Source organism: Arachis ipaensis, chromosome B1 (genome assembly GCF_059453495.1).
Source record: "Arachis ipaensis isolate K30076 ecotype BB chromosome B1, ASM5945349v1, whole genome shotgun sequence".
In the NCBI taxonomy this organism is placed as follows: Eukaryota; Viridiplantae; Streptophyta; class Magnoliopsida; order Fabales; family Fabaceae; genus Arachis; species Arachis ipaensis.
The window spans coordinates 58,241,398-58,250,507 of record NC_142436.1 but is presented as its reverse complement, the minus strand read 5'-3'; the positions used below and the strand labels follow the sequence as shown (position 1 = coordinate 58,250,507).

The following is a 9,110-nucleotide window of genomic DNA, read 5'->3' as shown; positions in this document are numbered from 1 at the left end:
TCCTTTTCAGTTCTTGACTGAATTCTTGCAGATATGTGATACTGTTAAGACTAATGGAGTAGATCCTGAAGTCTACAGGCTCATGCTTTTCCCTTTTGCTGTAAGAGACAGAGCTAGATTATGGTTGGATTCTCAACCCAAAGACAGCCTGAACTCTTGGGATAAGCTGGTCACGGCTTTCTTAGCCAAGTACTTTCCTCCTCAAAAGCTGAGCAAGCTTAGAGCTGATGTTCAAACCTTCAGACAGAAAGAAGGTGAATCCCTCTATGAAGCTTGGGAAAGATACAAACAGTTGACCAAAAAGTGTCCTTCTGACATGCTTTCAGAATGGACCATCCTGGATATATTCTATGATGGTTTATCTGAGCTATCAAAGATGTCACTGGACACTTCTGCAGGTGGATCCATTCACCTAAAGAAAACGCCTGCAGAAGCTCAAGAACTCATTGACATGGTTGCTAATGACCAGTTCATGTACACTTCTGAAAGGAATCATGTGAGTAATGGGACGCCTATGAAGAAGGGAGTTCTTGAGGTTGATACTCTGAATGCCTGGTGCACGAATTATGAATTACACTTTTCACAACTCGTACCACTAACCAGCAAGTGCACTGGGTCGTCCAAGTAATACCTTACGTGAGTAAGGGTCGAATCCCACGGAGATTGTTGGTTTGAAGCAATCTATGGTTATCTTGTAAATCTTAGTCAGGAAGTCAATTATGTTTATCAATTGAATTGTGAATAACCAGTAGAGCATAAATTAAAAGTTACTTGTTGTGCAGTAATGGAGAATATGTTGGAGTTTTAGAGATGCTTTGTCTTCTGAATCTCTGCTTTCCTCTGTCTTCTTGTTCACGCACGCACGTCCCCCTATGGCAAGCTGTGTGTTGGTGGATCACCGTTGTCAATGGCTACCTTCCATCCTTCCAGTGAAAACTACGCTCACGTGCTCTGTCACAGCACGGCTAATCACCGGTTGGTTCTCGATCCGGTTGGAATAGGATTTACTATCCTTTTGCATCTGTGACTAACGCCCAGCCTTCAGGAGTTTGAAGCTCGTCACAGTCATTCAATCCTTGAATCCTACTCGGAATACCACAGACAAGGTTTAGACTTTACGTATTCTCATGAATGCTGCCATTAGTTCTAGCTTATACCACGGAGATTCTGATTAAAGAATCTAAGAGATACTCATTCAATCGGATATAGAACGGAGGTGGTTGTCAGGCACACGTTCATGGTTTGAGGAAGGTGATGAATGTCACAGATCATCACCTTCATCACAGTTAATCGCGAATGAACATCTTAGATAGAAACAAGCGTGTTTGAATGGAAAACAGAAATACTTGCATTAATTCATCGAGACACAGCAGAGCTCCTCACCCCCAACAATGGGGTTTAGAGACTCATGCCGTCAGAGAATACAAAGTTTAGATCTGAAAATGTCATCGGATACAAAATAAGTCTCTAAAAGTTGTTTAAATACTAAACCAGTAGCCTAGGGTTACAAAATATGAGTGGACTATGATGGATGATGCAGAGATCCACTTCTGGGGCCCACTTGGTGTGCTGGGGCCCACTTGGTGTGTGCTGGGGCTGAGACTTCAAGCAATTCACGTGTAGAGGCCATTTGTGGAGTTGAACGCCAGTTTTTGTGCCAGTTTGGGCGTTCAACTCCAGTTTTTGATCCTTTTCTGGCGCTGGACGCCAGAATTGGGCAGAGGACTGGCGTTGAACGCCAGTTTACGTCGTCTATTCTTGTGCAAAGTATGGACTATTATACATTGCTGGAAAGCCCTGGATGTCTACTTTCCAACGCAATTGGAATCACGCCATTTCGAGTTCTGTAGCTCCAGCAAATCCACTTTGAGTACAGGGAGGTCAGAATCCAACAGCATCAGCAGTCCTTTTTCAGCCTGAATCAGATTTTTGCTCAGCTCCTTCAATTTCAGCCAGAAAAATACCTGAAATTACAGAAAAACACACAACTCATAGTAAAGTCCAGAAATATGAATTTTTCCTAAAAACTACTGGAGATAAACTAAAAACTAACTAAAACATACTCAAAACTATATGAAATTATCCCCAAAAAGCATATAAAATATCCGCTCATCACAACACCAAACTTAAACTGTTGCTTGTCCTCAAGCAACTAGACAAATAAAATAGAAGACTAATAGGTTGAGAAGCAATAATATCTCAGAGTTTTTGAATGAAGCTCAGATTCTAATTAGATGAGCGGGGCTAGTAGCTTTTTGCTTCTGAACAGTTTTGGCATCTCACTTTATCCATTGAAGCTCAGAGTGATTGGCATCTATAGGAACTCAGAATTCAGATAGTGTTATTGATTCTCTTAGTTCAGTGTGATGATTCTTGAACACAGCTTCTTTATGAGTCTTGGTCGTGGCCCTAAGCACTTTGTTTTCCAGTATTACCACCGGATACATAAATGCCACAGACACATAACTGGGTGAACCTTTTCAGATTGTGACTCAGCTTTGCTAAGGTCCCCAATTAGAAGTGTCCAGAGTTCTTAAGCACACTCTTCTTTTCGCTTGGACCTTGACTTTAACCGCTCAGTCTCAAGTTTTCACTTGACACCTTCACGCCACAAGCACATGGTTAGGGACAGCTTGGTTTAGCCGCTTAGACCAGGATTTTATTCCTTTAGGCCCTCCTATCCACTGATGCTCAAAGCCTTGGGATCCCTTTTGTTTGCCCTTGCCTTTTGGTTTTAAGGGTTATTGGCTTTTTCTGCTTGCTTTTTCTTTTTCTTTTTTTCTTCTTTTTCTTTTTCTCTTTTTTTTTTTATTTTTTTTTTGTAAGCTTTGTTCTTTGCTGCTTTTTCTTGCTTCAAGAATCATTTTTTTTTTATTTTCAGATTATCAATAACATGTCTCATGTTCATCATTCTTTCAAGAGCCAACATATTTAACAGTCTTAAACAACAAATTCAAAAGACATATGCACTGTTCAAGCATTCATTCAGAAGACAGAAAGTATTGCCACCACATTTAACCAATTAGAATTTCTTTTATTAAACTCGAAATTTTATTGCTTCTTATTCAAAAGATCTACTATTTTATTCATGTTTAATGATGATGAGAAAAATAAACTATAGCTTAATTGGAGATAAAATCAAATAGATACTAATTACTATTATATGACTTCTAAGGTAAACTTTTTATAAGGACACTGTCACAGAGTTAAGGCAGAAATTGGAAATTAACAACCTTTATTCTGGGGGTATGGGAGTTCCTCTGATCCTTGGGAGGCTTGGTATTACAGAAGACTTTTGGCGCTTCAGTTCCCTTAAGTCACGTCCCTGCTCCTCTTGTTCTTTAAACATATGGGTCAGCATTTGACTGTGTTCCTTCTGTTGTTTTATTATTTGATCCATAGCTTCTTGTATCTTGGTGATAGATGTCTCAAGATATTCCCAATATTCTGCTTGAGGAATCTCTGGGAGGAATTCCTGTGCTCTCTTCTTGATAGGATCCTCCTGTGCTTGTTGTCCCTCCATTGATGCCTTGGTGATAGACTTTTCAATTAGGATATATTCAGTTATTCCCATCTTGACTCCAGCGTCCTTGCAGAGCAGAGAAATCACGCTTGGATAAGCCAACCTGGCCTCTCTTGAATTTTTATTAGCTATCTTGTAGAGTTCAGTGGAAATCAGCTGATGAACCTCCACTTCCTTCCCAGTCATGATGCAATGAATCATCACTGCTCTTTTAACTGTGACTTCAGAACGGTTGCTAGTGGGCAACAGAGAACGCCCAATGAAGTCCAGCCATCCTCTGGCAACTGGTTTGAGATCCTCCCTCTTGAGTTGATTTGGGACGCCCTTTGTGTTGGTGGTCCACCTGGCTCCAGGGATACATATGTCTTCTAGAATCTTATCCAGGCCAATGTCTGCTCTCATCATCCTCCTGTTGAAGGAGTCTGGATCATCCTTTAACTGAGGTAGCTTTAATATCTCTCTAATCTTGTCAGGGGTGGTATGAACAATCTTTCCCCTGACCATGGTCCGAAATTCGTAGCATGCAGTTCCAGATAGTCTTTGCTTGTCAGTCTGCCACATGTTAGCATAGAACTCCTGGACCATGTTCCTTCCTACTTTCATTTCAGGATTAGCTAGGACTTCCCAGTTCCTGATTCGAATTTGCTCCTGGATCTCCGGATATTCATCTTCTTTCAGATCGAATCTTACTTCCGGGATCACTGATCTCAGACCCATTACTTTAAGATAATGGTCTGAATGTTCTTTAGATAAGAACTTCCCTTGATTCCAAAGTGATTTTGGAACGCTCTCTTTCTTGCCTCTTGGAGTGGATTGTTTCCCTTTGGGAGCCATGATCTTAGTAGTGATCTCGGATAAACACACCAAACTTAGAGGTTTGCTTGTCCTCAAGCAAAAGGAAAGAAAGGAGAGGGAGAGAAGGAGATCGAGGTGCACTTGTTGATGGAGGAGGGGGGAGGCCGAACCCAAATTTAAAGGGGTGGGGGGTGGATTTTCGAAAAATTGGAAGAGATAAGATAAAAAGATTGAGTTGAAAAAGATAAGATAGAAGATATAGTTTGATTTTGAAAAGATAGGATAGATTTTTGAAAAAGATAACTCTGAATTTTGAAAAAGATAATATGGATATTTGAAAAAGATATGGATTAGTTGAAAAGATTTTTGAGTGAAAAAGATAGATTTGTTTTCAGAAAAGATTTTGAAAAGAGTTGGACTGAATTTGGAAAGATGGATTAAGGATTTTAGAAATCAGGGTTCTTGATATGTTCATGTAAAAATCATGCATTGAAGCATAAAATTTAAAATTAAGATGGAAATACATGTGGGATAACTGGATTTGGCTCCTCCCTGTCCTCTTGGCGTTTGAACGCCCAAACACTGCCTGTTTTGGGCGTTCAGCGCCCAAATGGTGATCTCCTGGGCGTTCAACGCCCAGTGGGTGGCCATTTCTGCCGTTGAACGCCCAAATGCTGCCATTACTGGCGTTCAGCGCCCAGTGGATGCCCATTTTGGGCGCTGAACGCCCAAAATGCCCCTTTACTGGCGTTTTCTTGCCATTGAGCTCTTTTACTCTGTTTTGTGTGCCGAGGTCTTCTGTAAATGATTATTTACCTTGTTGTCAATGAACTCTATATAAAAAATAAAGATAGAAATAGGGCAAAATGCTTAGAGGATTGTTGCCCCATGGCTGGGTTGCCCCATGGCTGGGTTGCCTCCCAGCAAGCGCTTCTTTATTGTCTTTAGCTGGACCTTGCTGAGCTTTTAATCTAGCTTCAACCTTGAGCATTCTTGCTCAGTGTTGCCTTCAAGATAATGCTTGATTCTCTGTCCATTGACAATGAACTTCTTATCAGAATCAATATCTTGAAGCTCCACATAACCATATGGTGACACACTTGTAATCACGTATGGTCCCCTCCACCGGGATTTCAGTTTCCCGGGGAATAGCCTGAGTCTAGAGTTAAACAACAGGACCTTTTGTCCTGGTTCAAAAATTCTAGATGACAGCTTTCTGTCATGCCATTTTTTTTATTTTTCTTTATAAAGCTTGGCATTTTCGAAAGCTGTGAATCTGAATTCCTCTAGCTCATTTAGCTGGAGCAATCATTTTTCTCTAGCTAATTTGGCATCAAAGTTTAGGAATCTGGTTGCCCAGTAGGCCTTATGTTCCAGTTCCACGGGCAGGTGACATGCCTTACCATACACCAGTTGGTATGGAGAGGTCCCTATAGGGGTCTTGAATGTTGTTCTGTAGGCCCACAGAGCATCATCCAAGCTCCGTGCCCAATCCTTTCTACGGGTATTTACTGTCCGTTCCAGGATTCTCTTTAATTCTCTATTAGAGACTTCAGCTTGCCCATTGGTTTGTGGATGATATGGAGTGGCCACCTTGTGGCGAATTCCATACCGAACCATGGCAGAGTAAAGCTGTTTATTGCAGAAGTGAGTGCCCCCATCACTGATTAGTACTCTAGGGACACCAAACCTGCTAAAAATATGTTTCTGGAGGAACTTCAGCACTGTTTTAGTATCATTGTTGGGTGTGGCAATAGCCTCAACCCATTTTGATACATAATCCACTGCCACCAGAATATAAGTGTTTGAGTATGATGGTGGGAAAGGTCCCATGAAGTCAATTCCCCATACATCAAACAACTCTATTTCCAAGATCCCTTGTTGAGGCATGGCGTAACCATGAGGCAGGTTACCAGCTCTTTGGCAACTGTCACAGTTACGTACAAACTCTCGGGAATCTTTATAGAGTGTGGGCCAATAGAAGCCACATTGGAGGACCTTGGTGGCTGTTCGCTCACCTCCGAAATGGCCTCCATATTGAGATCCGTGGCAATGCCATAGGATTCTCTGTGCTTCCTCTCTGGGGACACACCTACGGATAATTCCGTCTGCACATCTCTTAAAGAGATAGGGTTCATCCCACAAGTAGTACTTTGCATCAGTAACTATTTTCTTCTTTTGTATTCTACTGTACTCCTTGGGTATGAACCTTGCAGCTTTATAGTTTGCAATATCGGCAAACTATGGTGCTTCCTGAATGGCAAATAGATGCTCATCAGGGAACGTCTCAGAGATTTCAAGAAAGGGGAGGGACGTCCCTTCCACTGGCTCTATCCGGGACAGATGATCAGCCACTTGGTTCTCTGTCCCTTTTCTGTCTCTTATTTCTATATCAAACTCTTGCAGAAGCAATACCCATCTGATGAGCCTGGGTTTTGAATCCTGCTTTGTGAGTAGATACTTAAGAGCAGCATGGTCAGTGTACACAATCACCTTTGATCCTACTAAGTATGATGTGAACTTGTCAATGGCGTAAACCACTGCAAGTAATTCTTTTTCTGTGGTTGTGTAATTTTTTTGGGCATCATTTAAAATGCGACTAGCATAATAAATGACATGCAGAAGCTTGTCATGCCTCTGTCCCAATACTGCACCAATGGCATGATCACTGGCATCACACATTAGCTCAAATGGTAATGTCCAGTCTGGTGCAGAAATGACTGGTGCTGTGACCAGCTTAGCTTTCAACGTTTCAAACGCTTGTAGGCATTTTGTGTCAAACACAAATGGCGTGTCAGCAGCTAGCAGATTGCTTAGAGGTTTTGCGATTTTTGAAAAATCCTTTATAAACCTCCTATAGAATCTTGCATGCCCCAGAAAGCTTCTGATTGCGTTAACATTGGCAGGTGGTGGTAATTTTTCAATTACCTCTATTTTTGCTTGATCCACCTCTATTCCCTTGTTTGAGATTTTATGCCCAAGAACAATTCCTTCAGTCACCATGAAGTGACACTTTTCCCAGTTTAAAACTAGGTTGGTTTCTTGGCATCTTCTCAAAACAAGTTTCAGGTGATCAAGACAGGAGCTGAATGAGTCTCCATATACTGAGAAGTCATCCATGAAGACTTCCAGAAATTTTTCCACCATGTCAGAGAAAATAGAGAGCATGCATCTCTGGAAGGTTGCAGGCGCATTACATAGCCCAAATGGCATCCTTCTATAAGCAAACACTCCGGATGGACATGTGAATGCTGTTTTCTCTTGATCCTGGGGATCTACTGCAATCTGGTTATAGCCTGAATAGCCATCCAAAAAGCAGTAATAATCATGACCTGCTAGTCTCTCTAGCATCTGGTCTATGAATGGTAAAGGAAAATGATCCTTTCTGGTGGCTGTATTGAGTCTTCTGTAGTCAATACACATGCGCCACCCTGTAACTGTTCTTGTAGGAACCAGTTCATTTTTTTCATTATGAATCACTGTCATGCCTCCCTTTTTTGGGACGACTTGAACAGGGCTCACCCAGGGGCTATCGGAAATAGGATAAATAATCCCAGCCTCTAGTAACTTGGTGACCTCTTTCTGCACCACTTCCTTCATGGCAGGATTTAGCCGCCTCTGTGGTTGAACCACTGGTTTGGCATTATCCTCCAATAGGATTTTGTGCATGCATCTAGCTGGGCTTATGCCCTTAAGGTCACCTATGGACCACCCAAGAGCTGTCTTGTGTGTCCTTAGCACTTGAATAAGTGCTTCCTCTTCCTGTGAATTTAAAGCAGAGCTTATGATCACTGGAAAAGTGTCACCTTCTCCCAGAAATGCATATTTCAAGGATGGTGGTAGTGGCTTGAGCTCGGGTTTAGGAGGTTTTTCCTCTTTCAGAAGAAAGTTCAGAGGCTCTTTCATGTCCTATGAATCCTCCAAATCAGGCTGAACATCTTTAAAGATGTCTTCCAACTCTGATTCGAGACTCTCAGCCATGTTGATCTCTTCTACCAAAGAGTCAATGAGATCAACTTTCATGCAGTCTGTTGATGTGTCTGGATGCTGCATGGCTTTGACAGCGTTCAACTTAAACTCATCATCATTGACTCTCAGGGTTATTTCCCCCTGTTGGACATTAATGAGGGATCGTCCAGTTGCTAGGAAGGGTCTTCCTAGAATGAGAGTAGCACTCTTGTGCTCCTCCATTTCCAGCACAACAAAGTCAGTGGGAAAGGCGAATGGCCCAACTCTGACAATCATGTCCTCAATCACGCCTGATGGGTATTTAGTGGAACCATCAGCAAGTTGGAGACATATCCGGGTTGGTTTAACTTCATCAGTTAAGCCAAGCTTCCTGATAGTGGATGCAGGTATCAGGTTGATGCTTGCCCCAAGATCGCATAAAGCTGTCTTGGTGCAATCACCTTCTAATATGCATGGTATCAGAAAACTCCCAGGGTCTTTAAGCTTTTCAGGAAAGCTTTTCAGAATGACTGCACTGCATTCTTCAGTGAGGAGAACTCTTTCTGTTTCTCTCCACTCCTTTTTATGACTCAAGATCTCTTTCATGAACTTGGCATAAGAAGGTATTTGCTCAAGTGCCTCTGCAAATGGAATCTTTATTTCAAGAGTCCTTAGATAATCTGCAAAGTGAGCAAATTGCTTATCCTGCTCCTCTTTTCGGAGTTTTTGAGGATAAGGTATCTTGGCTTTATAATCCTCAACCTTAGTGGTTAAAGAAGCCTTTTTAGAGGGGTTGTTATCAGCACTTGTGTGTGTCTGATCCCTCACTGGCAATTGAGTGCCA

General features: G+C 41.9%; 1 non-coding gene across 1 annotated transcript; it reads right to left on the bottom strand.

Moving 5' to 3' along the window:
* Window positions 1-214: 214 nt before the first annotated feature.
* On the bottom strand, window positions 215-322 carry LOC148576702 (small nucleolar RNA R71). Its single transcript, XR_015903230.1, has one exon. It is a non-coding gene; the product is annotated as a small nucleolar RNA R71 (small nucleolar RNA).
* Window positions 323-9,110: the final 8,788 nt, after the last annotated feature.